Source organism: Saccopteryx bilineata, chromosome X (assembly GCF_036850765.1).
Source record: "Saccopteryx bilineata isolate mSacBil1 chromosome X, mSacBil1_pri_phased_curated, whole genome shotgun sequence".
In the NCBI taxonomy this organism is placed as follows: Eukaryota; Metazoa; Chordata; class Mammalia; order Chiroptera; family Emballonuridae; genus Saccopteryx; species Saccopteryx bilineata.
The window spans coordinates 112522028-112536983 of record NC_089502.1 but is presented as its reverse complement, the minus strand read 5'-3'; the positions used below and the strand labels follow the sequence as shown (position 1 = coordinate 112536983).

The 14956-nt window shown below is 38.0% G+C and overlaps 1 protein-coding gene and 1 long non-coding RNA gene across 2 annotated transcripts in view; one reads left to right on the top strand and one right to left on the bottom strand.

The window, feature by feature from the left end:
* Positions 1–14956, top strand: part of OTC (ornithine transcarbamylase) — a 66072-nt gene that overhangs the window by 29658 nt on the left and 21458 nt on the right. The gene's annotated exons all lie outside the window — the stretch shown is intronic.
* LOC136316884 (uncharacterized) overlaps positions 1–14956 on the bottom strand; it is a 32522-nt gene that overhangs the window by 12524 nt on the left and 5042 nt on the right. The window lies entirely within an intron of this gene.

Sequence of the window (14956 nt, the reverse complement as noted above, 5' to 3'; positions counted from 1 at the left end):
AAGTTTCAGGAATCCAATGGAAGGCAAACAGGACTCTATATATTTAATGAAAATGAAAAAAGACCAAATGAAAAGTCATTACAGAGCCAGAGAGTATTTTTAACTTGACGACCTTTCATTTGTCGCACATAAACACAGATGTTAGAATGTTTAAAACAAGGGTTTTAAATTCACATAGAGCTATAGAACAATGATTCCACTTTACCTTCACCTTCAGTGGGTGAAGGAGGATTGCAGTGGCATTTTATAACAAGCTTTGCTCTTGGTCCTGTTGCCCATAGATTCTTTGATATCCAAGGGCTTTTGCATCTACAGGAATATTCCCTACTCTGCACATTTTTTTTACTGTCCAATCTGTTAATTTTATTAATTTATCAAACATTTAGCATTCCTTTAAACATAAAATAGCAAACATTTCTCAGTGGATTTTAAAGTGTGCTCCCCAAACCCACAGCATAAGCAGCACCTGTTAGAAATGCAAATTCTTTTGGGCCCCAAACAAGACCTGCTGAATCCGAAACACCACTGGCTGTGTTCTAACAAGACCTCCTGGTGATTTTGATGCGTGTTCAAGTTTCAGAATGATTGCTTTGAAGATTCACATACTTCTTATCAACCTATAAATCAAATACATATTAAAGGAACAAGTATCCTCAGCCATTTAAACACTGATTGCAAATATAATCAAATGCTTAACATTTAACTAAATCACAAGCCTAGCATTTCAGATTTCCTTGAATGTTCTAAACATTTTAAAAAGAAAAAAGATCCACATAAAATATCAGTTTGATTGCAGAGCTGATTAATATTTAACAACAAAAACTGGGTATAACGCTGTTAACATCATAGATTTAATATTGTCATTCGTATCCCTACTTTTATTCTTTCCCTTACATGGTTCTGGAATTTAAATTTCTATACACTGCTGGGTTGTCTGAAATTCTACATGAGACTATTTTTATACATTTTCATGACTTATGTATGTAATTTTACCACACTGAAATTTTTTTAAAAGAAAATCACTTTCAGAGGCTGGGAATGCAAGTTAAGTGGATTGCTGACCACTTAATTTGATTGGGTTTTGGGATAAATTCAAGATGATTTAAACTCAAGCTGCTGGCCATGAGGCTGGATATATTTTTATCACATAGTTTTCACTTTTTATCATGGACTCTATATTGATTTTCTATTGTTGCTTTAATAAATAACCACAAAGTTAGGGACTTGAAACAACATAAATTTATTATTTTACACTTCAGAGGTCTAAAATGAGCCCACAGGGCTGAGTTGCTTCTGGAGGCTTCAGTGAAGAATCTAATTCCTTGCCTTTTCCAAGCTCCAGAGGCTACCTACATCCTTTGGCTCTATCTTCAAAGCCTGCAGCATAACTAGTATCTTCTCTATTCTGACCTGCTGCCTCTCTCTTATAAGGACACTTGTAATTATAATGGGCCCACCCAAGGATAATCTTTCTATCTCAAGATAATTAATTTAATCACATCTGCAAAATTCCTTTTGCCAAGTAAAGTAACATATTCATGGGTTCTGGGGATTAGGACATAGACATCTTTGAAAAGGGACATTATTCTGTCTATAATTCGATACATATTCCCATTGTGCATATAAATTCTGAGTTTTCAAAATAAATTATTCTTCAACTTTTATCAGTTTTAATTTATTGGCAGTACATGACACATTGTAATATTTCCATGATATATTAACTTGGCCTAATTTAAATATTTAAAAATACATGCTGTTTTCATTGGTATTGTGTTATACTTAGTTCAGTTATCAAGAGGGTTCATTCTCAGAGAGATAGGAAAGTGAGTTGGAAAATTTAGATCTCTTCTTCAGGACAATTACTAAGTTATTATTTTGGAATAAATGGCTGTATTGCCTTTCTACTTGGAAATTATTTATGACAACTGGTGCTAGTTAATTCCTGGACTCCTCTTCTATTTCACTTTATATAAGACCGCAAATGTGGATGGGGCCTCTCCACCTATGGGAGCTTCTATTATTTCCAGGACTATTTGGTTTATGAGTTATGTTATTCTTTGTGGTTTACACAGATTGAAATGGTACACATTTATATTTGACGAACAGAAATATATTTAGCAAACCCCATAAAATATCTATATTTATACAGTTGTATATATATAAACACTTTCCTATTTTAAGTAAATAAATTTAAATGTTCATGGTAATAATCATACTTCTTTGATATTAGAATTATATTTTTACATTTTCTTATTGTTACTCTTTTCTTATGAGCATCATGACCTTTTACAAACATACCTAGTTTCATTTAATAATTTTTGTTACTATAAATGATCACATCTTGACAATGGGATTTCCTTTAAGTTGATACTTTTTTCCTTATAGCACTGCCCTTGCCATTGTAAAAATCACTTTTGCTTCCTGGCAACAACAGGAGTTACAGATCTATACTAATTTTGTCCTGCCCAAGGACATGGAATTGATTACCCTCTAATGGTTTGGGCTCTCTCCCTCCCTCCCTCCTTCCTTCCCTCCTTCCTTCCCTCCCTCCTTCCTTCCCTCCCTCCCTTCCCTCCTCTCTCTCTCTCTCTCTCTCTCTCTCATTGTTCTTTCTTCTTTTCCCCTTCTCCCTCCCTCCCTCCCATTCCTTCTCACTCTCTTTTTCTCTCTCTCTTCCTTTCTTTCTTCCTTTTAAAATAAAACAGTGTTAAGACCAAAATCTGGGTACTAGAGATACTTATAAGTGTTGAGGGGAGAAAAGATTATAGCCACTGCTGCTTCTATGAAATTTCTGTTGGTAGTGACTAAGAGGAAAGAAAAATACTTCTTTTACAAGTGTATAAGATCTCATTCCTCCCAGTAAAATACATCATGTTGTTATTCCTTTCTTTTCTTATATATAGTATGGGATTTCAGCAACTACTAAGAATTTCCTCCTCCACAATGACCCCATTGTTTTATCCAGCAGCAGAGTAGACCCTCTCCTCCCACCCCCCTCTCTCTATTTTTTTAGGACAATAATTCTCAGGCTTGTCTTTACATTAGAATAACTTGGAGAGCTTTAAAAATATTGATGTGAAATGCTATGAAGATATCAATAAAATCCATTTGATTAACTGTCATTTAAAGATGCTCTTTTCTTGCTAATTTTCTGTCTAGAAGATCTATCCATTGATGTCAGTGAGTGGTTAAAATCCCCTACTTTGAATGTATTGCTGTTGATCTCTCCTTTTATGCCCATCAGAATGTGCTTTACATATGTAGGTGCTCCTATGCTGGCTGTGTAAATATTTACAAGGGTTATATGTAGTGTCCTTCTCTCTCTCTTGCTATAGTCTTTGTTTGGAAGTCTCTTTTGTCTGATATAAGTATTGCTACTCCATTTTTTTGTATTCATTTGCATGGAATATTTATTTCTCACCCCTTCAATTTTATTTTGCATGAGGATAAATGGTGATGGACAAAGACTTGACTTAAGTGGTGAACACACAATATGTTGTACAGAAATGTTTTAGAATTGTGCATCTGAAACCTGTATAATTATGTTAACCAGTGTCAACTCAATAAAATAAAATTAAAATGAAAAATAAAACTATAGGTTTCAGGTGTACAACTCAATAAGACATCTGCATACAGTATCGTGCATTCACCACCCAAAGTAAAGTCTCATCTAGTCCCTCCCTTGCCCAGTTTCACTTCCCCCATCCTCCTTCCCCTCTGGCTATCAACATACTTTTGTCCATGTCTGTGTGTCATATATATACATAGACATAGACATAGACATTCACACATACACATTTTGGCTTATTCTCTTCACCTCTTTTCACTCAGCCATCCAGCCCCCTGCCCCCTGACAGCTATTAGTCTGTTCTCTGTATCTATGCTTCTGTATTTATTTTGTTTGCTAAATTATTCTGTTCATTAGATTCCACATATAAGTGAGACTATATGGCATTTGTTTTTCTCTGATTGACTTATTTCACTTAGCATATTGATCTACATCGATCTATTCTGCCGCAAAGGTAAGATTTCATTTCTTCTGACTGTGTAGTATTCCATTGTGTAAATGTACCACAGATATATTTTTTATCCCTTTTATCTAATGATGGGCACTTGGGCTGAATAGAGATCTTGGTTATGGTAAATAATGCTGCAATGAACATAGGGATGTATATACTCTTTTGAATTGGTGTTTCAGGTTTCTTCAGATATATTCCCAGAAGTGAAATCACTGGGTCAAAAGGCAGTTCCATTTTTAATTTTTTGAGATAACTCCATACTGCTTTCCACAGTGGCTTCACCAGTCTGCATTCCCACCAACAGTGCATGAGGGTTTCCTTTTTTCCACATCCTCACCAACACCTGTTATTTGCTGATAATATCCATTTGGACAGATATGAGGTGATGTCTCATTGTGGATTTAAAGGCATTTCTCTGGTGATTAGTGATGATAAGCATCTTTTCACATGTCTATTGGCCCATTGTAAGTCCTCTTTAGAAGACTGTCATTTCAGAACCTTTACCCAGTGTTGGGCAGATAAAATGTATTATGCTCACTTTGTTAAAAATGGTGCTGCCCACGTGAGGCCGTCGCCCAGGTGATATTAATGTGTGTTGAGAATCCTTGTAGCCTGGGGCTTGGTTTTGGGATTAAGGCTTTCCCACCCTTTTTGATGTGGGGTGGTACAATCCAATCATGCCTCAGAGAAGTGACTTTGTATTAGAGACTTCCCTATTTTGTATATTGGATTAGAGATTGTGAAGCTACAATATAAAATGGGGGCAGAACGAGAGTTTGCCCTCTTGGTTCCTGGGATGATTAGAGGAGAGAGCAGAGCAGAGAGCAGAAGGAGGGCACGTGGAGGAGGCCAGGAGAAGCAGCCAAGATGGTGGAGTGCTGAGTGAGATGCCAGCTTGTATAGAGTTTGTATTTGGGATAAGGAAGGAGATGGGGAACTGAGGAGAATAAGGCTGGTGAGCTAGAAACCTTTGATTCTAGGAAACTCGTATAAGTCAGTGGCTTTGTGAGCACTGAATGTGAGTGGGTTTTGGAGCCCAGTGTGTATTTTTACTTGCCCGCCGGGTGCAAGCTAGAATTAAAGACTATGGCCCACCAGTTTTTGGCTCCATTGTTTCTTTACTGACTGTCCGAATCCAATGTGAACCTGCATGGGCCGGGAGGCTGCTGTGATAGTGGCCTTGGCCTTGGCTTCTCACCCAGTTTTTAAATTAGATTTATTTATTTATTTTCGGTGTTACATTTTAAAAGTCCTTCATAAATTTTGGATTTTAATCCCTTATCAGATGTATCAGCAAATATGTCCTCCTATTCAGTGGGTTGTCTTTTCATTTTGTTAATGGTTTCCTTAGCTGTGCAAAAGCTTTTTAGTTGATGTAGTCACATTTGCTTGTATTTTCTTTCATTTCCCTTGCCCGAGGAGATATATCTGAAAAAATATTGCTACAAGATATGTCTGAGATTATTGCCTATGTTTTCTTCTAGGATTTTTGTAGCTTTGTGTCTAATATTTAAGTCTTTAATCCATTTTGAGTTTATTCTTATGCATGTCGTAAGAAGGTGGTCTAGTTTTATTTTTTTGCAAGTATCTGCCCGGTTTTCCAAACACTATTTATTGAATAGACTGTCATTACCTCATTGTATGTTCTTGCTTCCTTTGTCGTATTTTAATTGATCATATAGGCATGGGTTGATTTCTGAGTTCTCTATTATGTTCCATTGATCTATATGTCTGATTTTATTCTACTACCATGCTGATTTGGTTACTATGGCTTTGTAGTATAGATTGATATCAGGTAGCATGACTCCGACTTTGTTCTTCTTTTTCAAAACTATTGTGGCTATTTGGGGTCTTTTGTGACTCTATTTAAATTTTTGGAATAATTTTTCTAGTTCTGTAAAATACACCATTGGCATCTTTATAGGAATTGCACTGAATCTATAGATTGCTTTGAGTAATATGGACATTTTAATTATGTTAATCCTTCCAATCTATGAACATAGTATAATCTTCCACTTGCTTTTATCTTCAATTTTTTTCTTCAGTGTCTTATAATTTTTTTAATACTGGTGTTTTACATTCTTGGTTATATGTGTTCCTAGGTATTTTATAATTTTTAAAGCAATTGTGAAAGGTACTGTTTTCTTGGTTCCCCTTTCTGTTAGATCATTATTGTATAAAAATGCAACTGATTAATGAATATTTATTATGTATCCTGATACTTTACTGAATTTATATCTTAGTTATAGCATTTTTTTGTGTATATGTGGAATCATTTGGGTTCTTTATATACAGTATAATGTTATCTGCAAATAATGACAATTTTACTACTTCCTTTCCAATTTGGATGACTTTTATTTCTTCTTCTTGTCTCATTGCTGTGGTTAGGACTTCCTGCACTATATTGAATAAGAGCAGTGATAGCAGACATCCCTGTCTTGTTCCTGATCTTAAGGGAAACCCTTAAGTATGATTTTGGCTATGTGTTTGTTATATATGGCCTTTATTATTTTGAGGTATGTTCCCTCTATTCCCACTTTCCTGAGCGTTTTTAACATAATTAGGTGCTCGGTTTTATCAAATGCTTTTTCTGCATCTATTGATATGATCATATGATTTTTATATTTCATTTTGTTTATGTGGTGTATCACATTTATTTTATTTTATTTAAAACATTTTTTTATTTATTCATTTTTAGAGAGGAGAGGGGGGGAGAGAGAGAGAGAGGGAGAGAGAGGAGAGACAGAGAGAGAAGGGGGGAGGAGCAGGAAGCATCAACTCGCATATATGCCTTGACCAGGCAAGCCCAAGGTTTCGAACTGGCAACCTCAGCATTTCCAGGTCGACGCTTTATCCACTGCGCCACCACAGGTCAGGCTATCACATTTATTGATTTGCAGATGTTGTACCATCCTTGTAGCCTCAGAATAAATCCCATGTCATTATGGTGTATAACCATCTTAATGTGTTGCTGGATCTGGTTTGCTAATATTTTGTTGAGGATTTTAGCATCTATGTTCATCAGTGATGTTGGCTTATAATTTTCTTTCTTTGTAGTGTTTTTATCTGGTTTTGGAATTAGAATAATGCTGGCCATGTAAAATGAGCTTGAAAGTCTTCCCTCCTCTTGAGTATTTTTGGAATAGTTTGAGAAAGATAGGTGTTACTTCTTTGAATGTTTGGCAAATTCACCTGGGAAACCATCCTGTCCAGGACTATTGTTTGTTGGGAGTTTTTTGATTAGTGCTTCAATTTGACTAGCTATAATCTGTGTATTCAGATTCTCTGAGCCTTCCTGATTCAGTTTTGGATGATTATATGGTTCTAGAAATTTACCCATTTTATCTAGATTATCCAATATGTTGCCATATAGTTCATAATATTCTCTTACAAATCTTTCTATTCTTTTAGTGTTTATTGTCACTTCTCTTTTATCTCTGATTTTATTTATTTGGATCCTTTCTCTTCTTTTTTCAGTAAAGAGAGAGAGAGAGAGAGAGAGTGAGAGAGAGAGAAGGAGAGACAGGAAGGGAGAGAGATGAGAAATTGAGAAATGTCAACTTATAGTTGTGGCACCTTAGTTGTTCATTGAATGCTTTCTCGTATCTGCCCTGACCTGATGGCTCCAGTTGAGCCAGTGACCCTTTGCTCAAGCCAGTGACCTTGGGCTTCAAGTCAGAGACTTTTAGGCTCAAGCCAGAGACCATGGGGTCATAGCTATGATCCCACGCTCAAGCTAGTGACCCCTTGCTCAAGCTGGAGATCTCGCACTCAAGCTGGTGAGCCTGTGCTCAACCCTGATGAGCCAGCGCTCAATCTGGCAATCTCAGGGTTTTGAACCTGGATCTTTAGCATCTCAGGCAAACACTCTATCTACTGCACCACCACCTGTTCAGACTCTCTCTTTTTTTTGATGAGTTTCTTTAAAAGGTTTGTTAATCTTATTTATCTTTTTAAAGAACTAGCTTTTTGGTTTCATTGATTATTTTTTATCTCTATTTCATTTATTTCTCTTTTTATCATTATTATTTCCTTACTTCCACTCACTCTGGGCTGTGTTTGTTGTTCTTTATCAAGTTCCTTTAAGTATGTGATTAGGTTGTATATTTGAGATTTTTCTTGTTTCCTGAGGTAAGCCTGTAATGCTATAAATTTCCCTCTTATGGACTACTTTGCTGTGTCCCATAGATTTTGGGTTGTTATGTTCTCATTTTCATTTGTTCCAAAGTATCTTTTGACCTCATTGTTAACCGATTATTTGTTTAGTAACATGTTGTTTAGCTTCCATGTCTTCATATGTTTTTCTTTTCTTTTTTTCTTGTGATTGATTTCTAGTTTCACACCATTATGATCAAAGATGTTTGATATGCTTTCAATATTCTTAAATTTAGCGAGACTTGGCCCTGGTCGGTTGGCTCAGTGGTAGAGCGCTGGCCTGGCGTGCGGGAGTCCCAGGTTCGATTCCCGGCCAGGGCACACAGGAGAAGCGCCCATCTGCTTCTCCACCCCTCACCCTCTCCTTCCTCTCTGTCTCTCTCTTCCCCTCCCACAGCCGAGGCTCCATTGGAGCAAAGTTAGCCCCACGCTGAGGATAGCTCCATGGCCTCTGCCTCAGGCGCTAGAATGACTCTGGATGCAACAGAGTGACGCCCCGAAGGGGCAGAGCATTGCCCCCCGGTGAGCATGCCGGGTGGATCCCTGTCGGGCGCATGTGGGAGTCTGTCTGACTCCCTCCCAGTTTCCAGCTTCAGAAAAATGAAAAAAAAAATTTAGCGAGACTTGTTTTGTGTCCTAACATGAAACCTGTATGGTTTTATTAACAATTTCACCCCAAAAATTCATTAAAATAAAATAAAAACATTGATGTAAATCCCTCACCATAGCTTCTGATTTAAACTTCCATAGGGCAGAATATGGCATCAGGATTTTTTATAGCTCCATAGGTGATACTAATGGGCAGTCATGTTGAAGACTTCTGTTCTAGGAGCTGATGGGCAACCTCAATAAAGTAGACAAGGCACTTTCTCATGGTATTTGCTGGGAAAACAGCTGTGTTCAGCTTGCTCACTGGTGTACTGGCTGCAAGCACTTTGCTTGAATGGTGCGTGAGCATGTGGCAGAGGCATGTGTGCATAGCTTATGTAAGCCGATGGATGCTTGTACTCAGTGAGGATTGCAGTTGGTGAATGGCAGTTGCCTGCCCACCATTGTGAGGGGTCATTTTTCTGTTTGTTCACTTGTTTACCTGAGAAGAGGGTTTCCCATGCCTGTTTGCTCATCCACCATTGCAAAAATCTATTAAACGGGAATGGTCCAAAGCTTTTTGGATCCACAGTTTCTCTACCATCTGCCTGAATCCAATGTGAACCTGCCTGGCCTTGATCATTGGCATTACAGGATTATATTATAGAGCAGTGGTCCCCAACCCCCGGGGCCGTGAACCGGTACCAGTCCGTGGGTCATTTGGTACCGGTCCGCAGAGGAAGAATAAATAACTTACATTAGTTCAATTTTATTTATATTTAAGTCTGAACGATGTTTTATTTTTAAAAAATGACCAGATTCCCTCTGTTACATCCGTCTAAGACTCACTCTTGACGCTTGTCTCAGTCACGTGATACATTTATCCATCCCACCCTAAAGGCCGGTCCGTGAAAATATTTTCTGACATTAAACCGCTCTGTGGCCCAAAAAAGGTTGGGGACCACTGTTATAGAGGATCCCGGGATACGAAGTCTACATTATAATCAGGGCAAGTTAATGCCTGTTTTGCTTCAAGAGCTCTTGGGATTGTTTAAGGGAGGGAATCACAATGCCTTTTTCAATCTTCTTTAAAAACTCATGTATAGATCAATGATTTCTTCAATTTTTCCCCTAGCATCTCCCTCCTTTGGCCTCATCTTTCCTCAGTCTTTCCTAACTTGCTTTAATTACTGCAAGGTTTTCAAAGACCCTGGTTTCCTCAAGTATGAGGTTAAGATAGTGGTTATATGTAATACACACTAAACCTAGCAAAACCCAACTACACATTGTAAAGTTCATGAAAATCATAAGGGTTGACAGCCCATGGCCAAAATGCCTGAAGTTATTTAAGAGGCTACAATGGAAGTCAACTTTGTTTTTCTGACTGAGATTTCAGAAAGTCAACTGCAATAGTTAATCCAGACATTTTTTTTTTCTTTGCACTTTTCCAAAGCTGGAAACGGGGAAGCAGTCAGACAGACTCCCGCATGTGTCTGACCGGGATCCATCTGGCATGTCCACCAGGGGGCAATGCTCTGCCCATCTGGGGCATTGCTCTGTTGCAACCAGAGCCATTCTAGCCCCTGAGGCAGAGGCCATGGAGCTATCCTCAGCGTGGGGCTAACTTTGCTCCAATGGAGCCTTGGCTGCAGGAGGGGAAGAGAGAGACTGAGAGGAAGGAGAGGGGGAGGGGTGGAGAAGCAGATGGGCGCTTCTCCTGTGTGCCCTGGCCGGGAATCGAACCCGGGACTCCCGCACGCCAGGCCGATGCTCTACCACTGAGCCAACCGGCCAGGGCCAGATATTTTTTTTTATCCTACATGTATACACTTTAAGTTGTGATACATTTTTAAGAAGTCCTTTGGGGTCAAACAACCTTCTCTCCCATAGGATTTTGGTATCATAAAATTAACCAATTCTTCTGAAATAGGGAATTGGTAATTAATTATAATTGTAGATGTTGTTGGGATATAGACCTCCAACCACATTACTTTCTGATAATACAGTAAAAAGCCTGCATTCTATAGTATGAAGCATCAACATATCTGTACTGGGAAGGGAATTTTATTAAGATCTTGAAGAAAGAAGTGAAGATTTAAAATTCATTTAAAATAATAACCTGTGCCTTAGGACAGTGGTTCTCAAGATTTGGAAGGTTATCTGAGTTACTTGGGAAATTTGGTAAAAGTAAAAAGGTCCAGACTCTACCCTATTTCAGGAACTTGGGCCCTTGTATCCTAGTAGCTCTTCACTTAGTCTTTATACACACCTACATTTTGGAACCATTGCCTTAGGGCATCCAATAGTTAGGGTAGTTGATTACTCTAAGGAGGGGGCCTTAATGAAAGGAAGTAGATTATTCATTTTTTGAATTTGATATTCCCTTTTCCTTTAATTAAACTTGAAAGCAATCCCTAATAAGATTATGGACAAAGATTTCTGTCTTTCTGGACTTCCATGTCCTAATTTTTTTTTGGGGGGGGGGAAGGCGCTGGTTCGAGTTTTAAGGTAAAAACTGATGGTGATTTTAAAAAATATAGTGACCTTGTCCATCACCAAATACCCTTCTTCACCTCCCCCACTCCAAAACTATATAATTATGTTAACTAGTGTCACCCTAATAAAAAATATATGGTGACCTACATTCCATCTTTCTTGGAAGTCTCAAACTTTAATAAACAAAAGAATCACCTGAAAATCCTGTTAAAATCCTGCTTCTGATTTAGTAAATCTGGGTGAGGCTGGTGATTCTAGAGTTCCAACAACCTTCCAGGTGGTGCTGATACTGCTGACCTGAGGAATGAGGTGCTTGTTTTGGTTATCAATCTTGCATATTGGAATCTCCTGGAAAATTTAAAACAATATACTGATCCCAGCCCTGGCTGTATAGTGAAATTGGTTAGAGCATCATCCTGATTTGCCAACGTTGGGGATTTGATCCCCAGTCAGGGCACATAAAAGAATCAACCAGTGAATGTATAAATAAGTGGAACAACAAATTTCTCTGTCTCCCTCTCTGTCTTGCTTTCAAATCAATACATACAAATTTTTAAAAATAATAAAAAATAAAAAATAGTAATCCCTAGGTTCCGCTGCTGAGTCATTTTTTTCTGAGGTAATTGATAGTTTTAAAAACTCTCCAAATAATTTTTATGTACTGCATAGTTTGAAAACTCCTGTTTTAGTCAATCATTAAACATCACCTGTTTAGCAAGAGAAACTGCAAAGTGGCTCTTTTATTCACCTCTTTCATGTTATTATATACAACATGCTTAGATAGTTCAGAGCATTGGTTCCCAAATCATGATCCCTCCACTGATGCCCTGCCATGGCAAGGTTTCATCAGAAATGGTTAAATAAGGCCCTGGCCGGTTGGCTCAGTGGTAGAGCGTCGGCCTGGCATGCAGGAGTCCCGGATTCAATTCCCGGCCAGGGCATACAGGAGAAGCGCCCATCTGCTTCTCCACCCCCCACCCCTCCTTCCTCTCAGTCTCTCTGTTCCCCTCCTGCAGCCACGGCTCCATTGGAGCAAAGTTGGCCCGGGTGCTAAGGATGGCTCCATGCCCTCTGCCTCAGATGCTAGAATGGCTCTGGTTGCAACAGAGCAATGCCCTAGATGGGCAGAGCATCGCCCCCTGGTGGGTATGCCGTGTGGATCCCAGTCAGGCGCATGCGGGAGTCTGTCTGACTGCCTCTCCGTTTCCAACTTCAGAAAAATACAAAAAAAAAAAAAAAAAAAGAAATGGTTAAATAAAAAAAATAAAGACAATATAGTGAATTTCATAAAGCTAAATTAATTTAATTCCAAGGATCATTCTTTGAAATTAGTTCATTCACACCTTTTTTGGTGTCAAAATATGCTTTTATAAAGTACAGATACTAATATATGATATGTATTTATTTGCTTGTTTCTCATGCTCTTGATTTACTAAACAAAAAGTTGGGAATTTTATGATGATCTCCATATGTTTTTGGAAATTTTGCTGATCCACAAAATCAGAAAATCTGGGAACTATAGGTGTAAGGAATTGATACAATTTGAAAAATATCTGAGTCTCGAAAATATTATTATAAAAATATAGTTTTTAATCTTTGATTCTCTAATCCCTGGGAACAAGTAGTTTTATTAGTGGTCCTTGAATTTAATAAGTACCAAGAGTTTTCTACAGACCAAGTAAATAATACGTCTCAGACAAAGAAGAGGGACTTATTTTCCAAATATGCATACATAATTATTAAAGTGCAAATTTGTGAAAACCTTACTAAACACATAGTAGCTTTGGGGGTTTTTTTTGGTGGCTTTTTGATATTTTTTGACACTGTAATATCTACTTTTTTATTTCTCACTATGAACTAGGCTATGCATTTCATATAGGTTATTTCTGGTAATTTTAACAGTAACCCAAAGGGATAAATATTGTTATTATGGTTTTACAGAAGAAACTAAATCATAGATCAATTAAAGTACATGTCCAAAGTCAGACAGCTAGTAAGTTACAGAGCCAGATTTAGAACCCAAGACTAACTGGATACCTTATAATCATGACTTTATATTTAATATAACTACTATCATGAGAAGATTTCTAAAAGTTTCTGCTATTAAGAATGGTTCACTTGGGGGAGGGGGTGAATACACAGTATGGTGTACTGAGATGTGTTGTAGAATTGGGCACCGGAAACCTCTATAATTATGTTAAGTAGTGTTACCCTATTATATTCAATAACAAAAGAGTAGTTCCTTAAAACTGGAATGATTAGAAAGCTCTGTTTTGAGGGTTTTTCTTAAATAATAATAATAATAAAATATTTTAAACAAACAAGCATTTTTGCTCTTTTTGTAAGGCTAAAGCTTTAATTGAGGGACACTATTACTCTGACACATGGAAAGAATTTAAAATCTGGACCCCGGGTTCCCTTTTCAGATTTTTATCATTTGCAAGTTTGAGGCCATGTGCTGTAATTGTAAGAACATGGACTTTTGAGTTAAACTGACTTTAATTTGAATATTCACTCCTCCAACTTAATTAGCTGTGTGATTCAGGGCAAGTGTCTTAAGGACTCTGTGTCTCACGTCCTTCAGCTATAAAGTGAGAATAATAATATCTATCTTTCTAGGAATTGTTTGAATTTGTAGCTTTGATTTAATCTCTGTTGCTTTTCTGGTAGATGATGTGTGTGTGCGTGCATGCGTGTGTGTGTGTTGTATGATGTTGAACACTTTCTTTTGTAGAGATGCTGATAGCTATGCAGGGACAAGGCCTGAATGCTGGCTGTGTCTGTTCAAGTTCACTAGATGGAATTAGACATGCAAGAGATGTATTTGGTGAAACCACTGTAAAGGATCAAGAAGAGAGGAAGTAAGAGTAGACAGGGAGAGCCTTCAGTGGGTGATGCAGGTCTGACACCAGAGAAAGGAGAGAAGGAAGGAAGGAATAAGATAGAAAGAACCTCAGATATAGTGCAGCTCTGAGAAATTCTCAGCCAGACTCATGAGGAACCCCACTAGAGTCCGCATCAGAAAAGTCCTCTGTCAGGCAGAACAGCTCAGCTCTGGTTCCCCCAGCATGCTCAGTCATTGGTGGGAACAGCCTGGAGAAGGTGGGACCTCAGCAGGAGTGCTGCAGTAGATTCTGAAGCAGAGGTGGATTAAGGTCGGTTGAGGCCCTGGACACAGAAGGAAATATCGGGCTCCATACATTAGAAAAAAGTGTAAAGTTGGGGTTTTGCGGGGCCCTTCACAAGTCAGGGCCCAGGGTGCGTGCCCCGTGTGCCTGCCATTATATCCTCCTCTGTTCTGAAGGTATAGCATTTGGGGGCAGTGAGCCAACAGCATTCCTCCCAGAAGGTTCTCTCTTAATAAGAAAATCTATGTGCACTTCCATGGCTGCCACACTAGTACTTTCAATTTTATAGTGAAAATGTATATTTGTCTGTGGCATGATAGAAAACTAGCGACATGCCAGGTCATTAATGTTTCTCTGTATATATTGCTTTTGGTCTTGTCCCTTTTGACTTTACCAACTGATACTTATTAATTATAAGTCATAATTATAACTGCTAGGCCCGCAATTGATTTCTTATCTCTGCAAAAAATAGTAAAATCAGTGGTCACTGTTTAAGACATCACTGGAACAATATCTGGTTTCTATAATGACTACATGTTTAATATTAGCTTTTAAATCTGTTGTGTTGAT